Here is an 8,830-nt window from a genome sequence, read left to right as displayed (position 1 = left end):
GGGGAGATATCCAGATTCGACATGACTCTAGCCATGGGATTAGTATAGATAGCCCGAAGCCAAATTAAGAAATTTTCTCTAAAGCCAAATTTTTTAAGGGTTTCCCAAAGGTAGGCCCATTCAACAGAATCAAAAGCCTTCTCGTTGTCGAGTGAGGCTATAATCCTGGAACCCATATTGTCATGGGGAATAGTTAAATTGGTATAAAGGCGTCTGATGTTAAGTTCCGCAGCTTTATGGGGTATGAACCCAACCTGATCTGGGGCCACTATGGAAGTGATAACATGGTTAAGTCTTCTGGCGAGAACCTTGGTCAAAATCTTATAGTCAGAGTTGATAAGTGAGATAGGTCTATAGGAGGCACTTAAATGCGAGGGTTTCCCAGGCTTCAATATGAGTACTATGATGGCGTCCTTAAAGGAAGGTGGGAGCTGGGCCGTGGCGAGGGTGTGGTTGAAAACAGCAGTAAGGTGCGGGGCTAACAGGGGGGCATAGGTGGTATACCAGAGATTGGGGATACCGTCTGGGCCCGGGGTTTTCCCTGTAGGTAAAGTTGATATGGCCTCTAATACTTATATATAGCATTATTGTTTATTTTAGAGCTACACTCTATACGAGACATAGTGCCCCCAAGCAAAGCTCTATCCTAGCCCTTTTCTTGGCTTGATAAAAGCTAGGATAAGACAAAAACATTCATTGGACGCACTATGACCAGCATATCTCAATATATTCACAACTCATTCAACTGGTTGACGCTTGTGCTGTGATCTATTTTGTAAGTCTTTTGTAAACTCTTCCATGTCACTGACTCAAGGGCCTTTCATTGACATTTCAGCGTTAGAACTTTCCCCACTGTTCATCTAAGCCACCTCGCTGAACCTTTGAAGCACAAACACTCATAGACTTGTCATGCAATTACAAGTTCTATGCTAGGAGTGTTATGTGTATTATCTTTATAGAAGTGTTTTGGCATCTGTTTCTAACATGTAAGCTCATGAACCTTAATATATCTTCTATTCTTTTATTTTCCTCAACATTATAATAATTTTACCATGTCTAGTTAATTTTCAATTCATACACTTCAAGCTGTTCATATTTCTTAAGTATACATTATTTTTAAAACAAATGTTGTCTCTGATTCAAGATGGCATTTATTATATAGTATAGTGCACCCACTACTAAAATTATACTTAGGCGATTACAAGTAACTTTGGGGATTTGTTTATGTATATTGTTTTATCCTACACATTCAGCTTGTATGTAGTAATAATATTCCTTGGTACCTTGCATCATCTGTATTAATAATCCCATGTATCGTATAGTGCTTGATTTCATATTATTTCCACTAGTTCTAGTTTACAGAAATACTGTAATAATTACAGTGTGATTAAAATTACATTATTATGACTGAGCTTGAATATATATTTGTTTATTTATTTGACAAGGAGTAAAAACTGCAGTTCTCTGCCTTACAGCTTGCTTGCAACACCTTCAAACAGGAGAGGGTAAAGTCTGTAGCCCTGTATTGCTCAAAATAAGCTGATAATATTTTTTCCTATTTATTTCCCCTCCGTGTAACGTATTATCGGGATACTAGCAGGGAATTTCAGCAAGTCATATATTATATTTCCTGGGTTTTAATATATTCCTATATATTACTAACCTGATCATATTAAATCGGTGGTCCTCAACCTGTGGCTAGTGAGCAACATGTAAGCAGGTGCTCATTTTTAAGTTCCTGGTTTATAGTTTTTCGAGGAATAAAGACAAATGTTTACTTCCAAATACAGCCTGTTGCAGGCTGAAAGTCTATAGGAACTTCCAAATAACCAATCACAACAATTTACATGAGCTTTTCTCAGATTTGTGTTGCTCCACAACAATTTTTACATTTTTATGTGGCTCATAGATAGAAAAAATAGGGGACCACTGTGTTAAATGATTTGTGTGCCCTGTAAAATAAGATTATTTATAAGTAATGTCATCAGTTATAATCAATAATGTCACTTGTGTCATATGACTCAATGATGACTTCCCTGTACCAGTTCTTGTTTAAGAGTTGGGCAGAGTGGACATTTGCACTAGGCAACCAGCCACATGGGGGAACTTGAACTTGACAACAGTTTGATATAGTAAATATACTAAACCTATTGGATGTGTTATCCAGAATGCTTGGAACTGGAGTTTTCCAGATCTTTCCATAATTTGGATCTCCATACCTTAAGTCTACATTTAATAATGCTTAAACATTTAATAGCATAACAATTGTTTGCCTCCAAGAAGGATTAATTATATTTCAGTCGGGATCAATGACAAGGTACTATTTTAATATTAAAGACAATTTCTAAAAATTTTAATTATTTGATTAAAATGGAGTCTATGGGAGACAGCCTTCCTGTAATTCTGATCTTTCTGGATAACGGGTTTCTGAATAATGCATGCCATACCTGTAATTGCATCAAGGAAATCCATACTACTGTTATCTAGCTGTTGTTATAGTGCATCTCCCAGCATGCTGTGTAAAAATGACAAAATTATGTAAATTTGTACTGACACTGACACACCATCAATATATTATATTTTTATAAGACAAGAAAAATTCTAGCAGCTTTTAACCTGGAAACCACAAAATAAATAAATTTTTTTCCCAATTGACAATTCTACCAATGTGCTTTTTCCTGGCATTTCCAATGTCATCATAAAGATTACAGTTTTTACAAGCCAAAATAATTATGTTTTTAATCCACCAAAAACAGACAGCAAACTGTCTGTGAGGCGCACAAAATAGTTTTCCCCACTAAATATTTAAGAACAGCCTGTACCAGTAAATGAAGTGAAGAGTTGTACTGTCAGTGTGTATTTGATTGCAAGCATTTATTGGAACATGTTCCATATTAATCTAATTACAGAGCATTACAATTCCAGTCAAGGCTGCGGGTCAGTACTGGTTTCACTCCACTTCTTGGTCACAGCTCAGGAAGTTGTGGCGTGGGATTCTGCTGGTTCTCTCAGAAAATATTTAAGGCATTTGGTGACTGTGTCATTAATAAGTAACCCATGCAGAGGTCTGGGTGGGCACAGCAGAAGGGCCTCTTGCTTGCAGTAGGAATAGAACTAGCTTGAATATAGAAGAAACCCTAAATGCCTCTAAGGTATTGTATATTTGATAGCGGCTAAACTTTAGTGTTGAAAAGATAGTGTAACAGGATTCTGGGATCTGAGCCAAACAAACTCAGATTTCTGATTCCTTATGCAAATAGGAATATGAATGCTGAGTTTATAAACCTGTATGGGGGATGTATCTGAGAGCTGCAGGATCAGTCCTAAATTCCACTCCTGAAATAACAGGTAAGGCACATTTTCCAAAAAATGCAATGCTTTGGTAATTAGGATTCCTATGGTTTGTAAGCTGATCATTGACATTTCTCTGGATATTATTTTTTTCAAAACATTCTCTTAGGAACAGCACAGGTATAGTGAAGGCTGCACTGACCCAGGTAACAATAGTAAGGGGAAATGCTGCTCTGTGTCAGGCTGGGCAGAGATCCAAAGGTACAGCAAGAGCTGAAACGTCAAGGTTTGCTCAACTTCCTATTCCAGAGTAGGGATGTAGCGAACCGCCGCCGATGTGTTCGCGAACGCCGTTCGCGAACACCGGCAAAATTTGCGAACTGTTCGCGAACTGTTCGCGAACTTCGATCATCCGAAAATCGTTCGATTCGAACGATCGAAGGATTTTAATCGTTCGATCGAACGATTTTCGTTCGAATCGAACGAAAATCGTTCGATTTTAGCGATCGAATGGTCGAATGGGCGACCGATTTTGACGCGAACGCCTATTGGCGAACGTCGCGCGACGTTCGCGAACTTGCGGCGGACGCGAACAGTCGAAGTTCGCGCGAACTAGTTCGCCGGCGAACAGTTCGCTACATCCCTATTCCAGAGCTCAGATTCACTAATTACTAGTAAGCTTTCAACTCCAGGAAGCCGGGCACTTCATTCTGCACATGTCCCTTTCTCCTAACCATGGCTCCTTTTGGGAAAAAGCTATTGAAAACTCTGCTTCAACATAGGTAATCATCCATCAGTTATGCATGTCTTGTTACTACAAAGTGCAGGAGAGTTACGTGTGTTTTCTGATACTAGATAGCCTCGACGCTTTGACTTTGTATTGTTTTCACAGAGTCACGGAAAAACAATTACTTTCTGTATAGAGGCAATGAACACTGCCTTTGATTCTGAATCTGATAACAGATATATGGAACATTGTGTTTGGGGAGAAACTAAATAATCTCAGTTGTAGATTTCCTGTAGTCTTATCTAACGTTAATGGTGTTCACTCCTATGTAGCTTTACAGTAATCTAATTCACTGTGATATGGTGCTTGTTTGCACACACTATAAGTACAATTAGGAATTACAGTAAGGGAAATCAGTGTTGTGAGGGTTTCTCACTTACACAATAAGCAAAGTGCTATATGAATTTACGGGAATCGTATTTAGTGCTATAAGCAATGTTTGCATGTGGTATGTGCAGCATGGCATAAGGTTACTTAACTGATATACTGTAACATTTCTGTGCGTACAGTTATAAGTGCAAGAGGAATTTACTGTAATCTAATAGACTACTGTGAGGGTCGTTTGCCTTCAGTAGAATTGCAATACAGATTTAGAGTAATATAATTTAGAGTCCCATACTATAAAAGTGCAATGTGTAATTAGCAGTAATCTTATTAAGTGCTCTTAGAGTTGCTTACATAAAGTGTAAGGACAATGTGAAGGTGCCACATTCTGTTTACTTAGATGAAATATTAGGTAAAATATGCCTTTACTGTGATGGCTATAATGCATCTCATTCACTGATATTATAACTGATTTCTCTTACTGTATGTATAAATGTATTGCATGTGCTGTATGTGCATGGAGCATATTATAAGTAATAAAGTAAGTATTATTTCAAATATGATGTCATATAGGCCACTACATATGTGGACTTAACTCATTGCTGTAGAGCCCATACTTCATATGGAAAAACATTATTGAAGAGGTTTCATTTATGAACATAGTGCAATGTATAAGTGCAAAATTTGAATGCAAAACATAGTTTACAATGCAGTATGCAGTGTGCAAAGTGCCAAAAAGGCATTTTTTGCACTTTAACATTGTGTTTTGCGTTATGTAAGTTGTTATAGGCTTCTGCATTCCATTTCGTAACTGTAGCTTGCCCCTTGGAGAGATAGCTGTCTGCATTAGGCACCACTCTTTTCATGAAGGTTGGGCTCGGGGTAGCATCCCCCACCCACCCCCTTACTTGCACGTCATTCAGAAATGCAAGTTAGCTAGCATCAGGAGGTGAAGTCTGCATCACGGCCCTGTCCTTACCTCCGGATGCTGCTCTCTGCACGGACACCAGATTTCTGACCCATCGCTCAGTGCAGAAAACATCACTCCCAGGGGCCCAAGTGCTCAGTGTCGGACTGGGCCAGCAGGATACCTGGAAAGATCCCTGTGGACCCCGGATCTGCCGGGCCCCGCCATCCCAGGCCCATTCTCTAGGGCTACCTGAGGCTATGAGGAGTAAACATAAAGATAGGAAGTTATGTGCTGGCAGGGGGAAAAAGAGGAGCGGAGGGTTTTGCAGCTTGGGCAGGGGACCCAGGTGTGTGTTCGGACCCCAGATTGTTATGGACCCCCAGCCGATGCTGTCGATATACAAGCACTAGTTCAAGTGCTCTTGCACATGCACCCTGGGGAAAAAATAAATGACCCCTCATATATTCTTTTTTTAGATTTTTCCCAGAATTCCATTGTGTGATTGCAGGTACATGCTAATCTTTGTCTATCGCAACTTGCAGCATTAGGTTTTAGCAATTGCATTGGCAATTTTTATTGCAATGCATGAAATTACTGTCAACCTGGATTTAGCTGTTATTCCAGGGATTTTTTACCCTGGTGCCAAATGAACAATTGTACATAGATGCCATTATTATCACTGTGAGCTAGAAGTAACACCATTCAAAAGTGAATGAACGTGATGAATGCATGTCAGCATCTTTGCAAATTTTGTAGCTAGCTATATGAGAACCTGGTCCATACAGCAACTTCAGCTTTAAACACTATGTAAGAAGAACTGAAAGCCCATTCTTAATTATGAAAGCTTACAATTACTATACATGGATTTTTAAAGGATATAGCCTCAGTCCTTTCTTCCTCATCTGCCTCCTTTCCCTCTTCTAGTTCAGGGGTCCCCAACCTTTTTCACTCACGAGCCTTTGTTCACTTTCTCCTCTTAATCTGTAATCTGTCTTGCAATTCTGAATAAAATACAAGATTTAAAAATGAATGATGTCCAGCTAAAAAGTTTGCAGAGTCCTCTTGGCATGGAGGAGGATTAAAAATGCCTTCCAACTAGACATAACCATGAAGGACATAACACAGAATAAAATAGAAATCCTGCAAAAGCGATATTATGTAAACAGGTGTGTGAGGCTTAACTATAAACTTGACCATTACTGTTATGCATGGGTACATTATATGATTCTTTATTTGGGTTAGCTCTGTACATTTGTAGGGATAAGGCAGAAATACAAAAAGTGAAAACTGCCAAAATTAAAACAGCAAAAAGCTGCTGAAATCATCACTGGCTATGTCCCGGAAGTCAATGAGACCAGTTCATCTAGGGATAAGATAAGAAAATGATCATGCTCCTTTGTAGCCATGTTCTAAAATACTGTATATATCCACCACATGTATTGAAAACGTATCAGAAACATTTTATGGAAATATGTAGACCAAGATTAATGAGATGTAGAGCCTTTAAGGTTAATCTTTCTTTTCTTTACACAGCAAAACATTCCTGTGTCTTTGCATCTATTCATTTTGACTGGGCCATAAGTGTGTAGCAGTATGGGTATGCAAGTGAACCTTGTACTTTACACATACCTTGACCCGGGTTTCAATTTGCTCTTAACCCACATGCATTTCTTTCGCACAAACTGCATAGCATGCAAGCAGAGAGCATGTAACTGTATTCTAACTACATATCTGCATGATGCCCAGAATTATTATGCAAATGCAATATGTACTCAATTTACAAAATTAATTCCAATGCATGTCTATAATAGCATATTAATGGTGGAAAAACAAAATGTTGAACTGTACACATTTTTGCATTTTACTCAATGTAGAGGAAGACTGGTATGTGCATGTGTAATTGATTTGGGCCATTCATTGATTTATGCCTTATAAATATTATATCAGCGCCAGGTGCTTGCAAAGGAGATTTTCCTTTTCTGAGCCATGGAAGGTCTCAGCTTACATTCTTTCTTTTGTTTTTTTTTTTGGTTGGAAAACTATTTAACCTTTTTAATACAACAAAGTAATTCCCCTGTGTCAAACCAATACAACCAGTCAGTTGGCATAGTGAAGAAAGACTTATTATCTTTACAATTATAATAGGAAGTAATGAATGGTGTGAGCTGACTGAAAGCCAAGAATGGTGTTTGTCAGACAGACAAAGAAAGCGTTCAAGTGGTATGCAACAGCAGAATGCGCATTCAGATTTCTTCAATGTGACTCGTGTTTTAGATTTTGCAAAATGTAAGCTTGAGCATTATGATGGTGCAACACAATATAGCATTTGAGATATCCACGTTTGCATCCTCATCTTTCAGTGCAGGGTGTTTAAAATGTACATGACAGATATAAGGAAACGCCCTAAAATTATAATGTTGTTAGCAATTAGTAAAAACTAAAGTACATTTGGCATATTTTATATTTACAGTTTGGAGACTACAGGGATAATTAACTTAGACTAGGGGAAAAAGTGCAAGAACAATGAGGGGAAAGAGTGTGCCCCTTAAAGTTAATTCAAGTACCATTTCATCCCATAGTCTGGCAGAACTCAGATATAAATAATCTGAAGGGAGGTGCCAATCACGGGCGCAGTGCAGGCAGTAAGAACAATATCATGTTGCAAACTACCCTGTTGCCAGTTAAAAGATGGGTAGGGAACAGGACATCTGCATGTTCCCCCATGCCCCTCATGAAAGCCTTGCAAAACATAGACGTTGATGCAATCTTCATAGTGGCTACAGGTCACTGTACTTTGAAATGGACCACAGATACAATGTGCAAAGTGCAAAAAAAAGGTTGAAGGCATGTCTCTAGAACTTTGGGGCTCGTCTTGGAATGACTATGTTTTCAGGTGAATCAGGGGCATATTTGTTTGAAAAAGGGCATGGCTGGGGCAGACATGAGGTCAGTCTGGCATTAGATGACCTGTTTGTTATATGGGGGCCCCATTATACTGAGTTAGCAGGGTCTAGCAGGGCTATGTAAGCAGGCCCCCTGAGGCATGGACCCAAAAAGTGTGGATCACCATGGTTACTGGTGGCAGCACTGCCAATAACAATTAAACACACCGTTTACTCTTTTGAATTGGTCCAGTCATCCTGTGACCTTTTATGGGAAGCTTTGTAAAAAGACTTGTAACGCTAATCTGACTAGGCAGACCAAAAAGGGGTTAATGTCCAGCTAGTTGTTAGAGCATGGGTTACATGTGACTCAAAACACTTCAGGCTAGGGCCTTCGCTACATGGAAGATTTCCCAGGTGGAGTAGTTTAACTACAACTCTCATGCTACTTTGCTACACCAAATAGAAATAATGGGTGCCAGGAGATTATTGTGATAAACCAAACGAATAACTGTTTATTTGTACAAGACAAATGAGCCCAGGGTTTACTTAAAGTGGTACAAGGCATATGCAATGCCACACAGAAGGCTGAAACAAGTTGCAGCATACAGCAGAGACAGTGATTCCCATCAGGCA

Source organism: Xenopus laevis, chromosome 3L (assembly GCF_017654675.1).
Source record: "Xenopus laevis strain J_2021 chromosome 3L, Xenopus_laevis_v10.1, whole genome shotgun sequence".
Taxonomy (NCBI): domain Eukaryota; kingdom Metazoa; phylum Chordata; class Amphibia; order Anura; family Pipidae; genus Xenopus; species Xenopus laevis.
The sequence above is the reverse complement of the archived record's forward strand: the minus strand, read 5'-3'. Positions refer to the sequence as shown.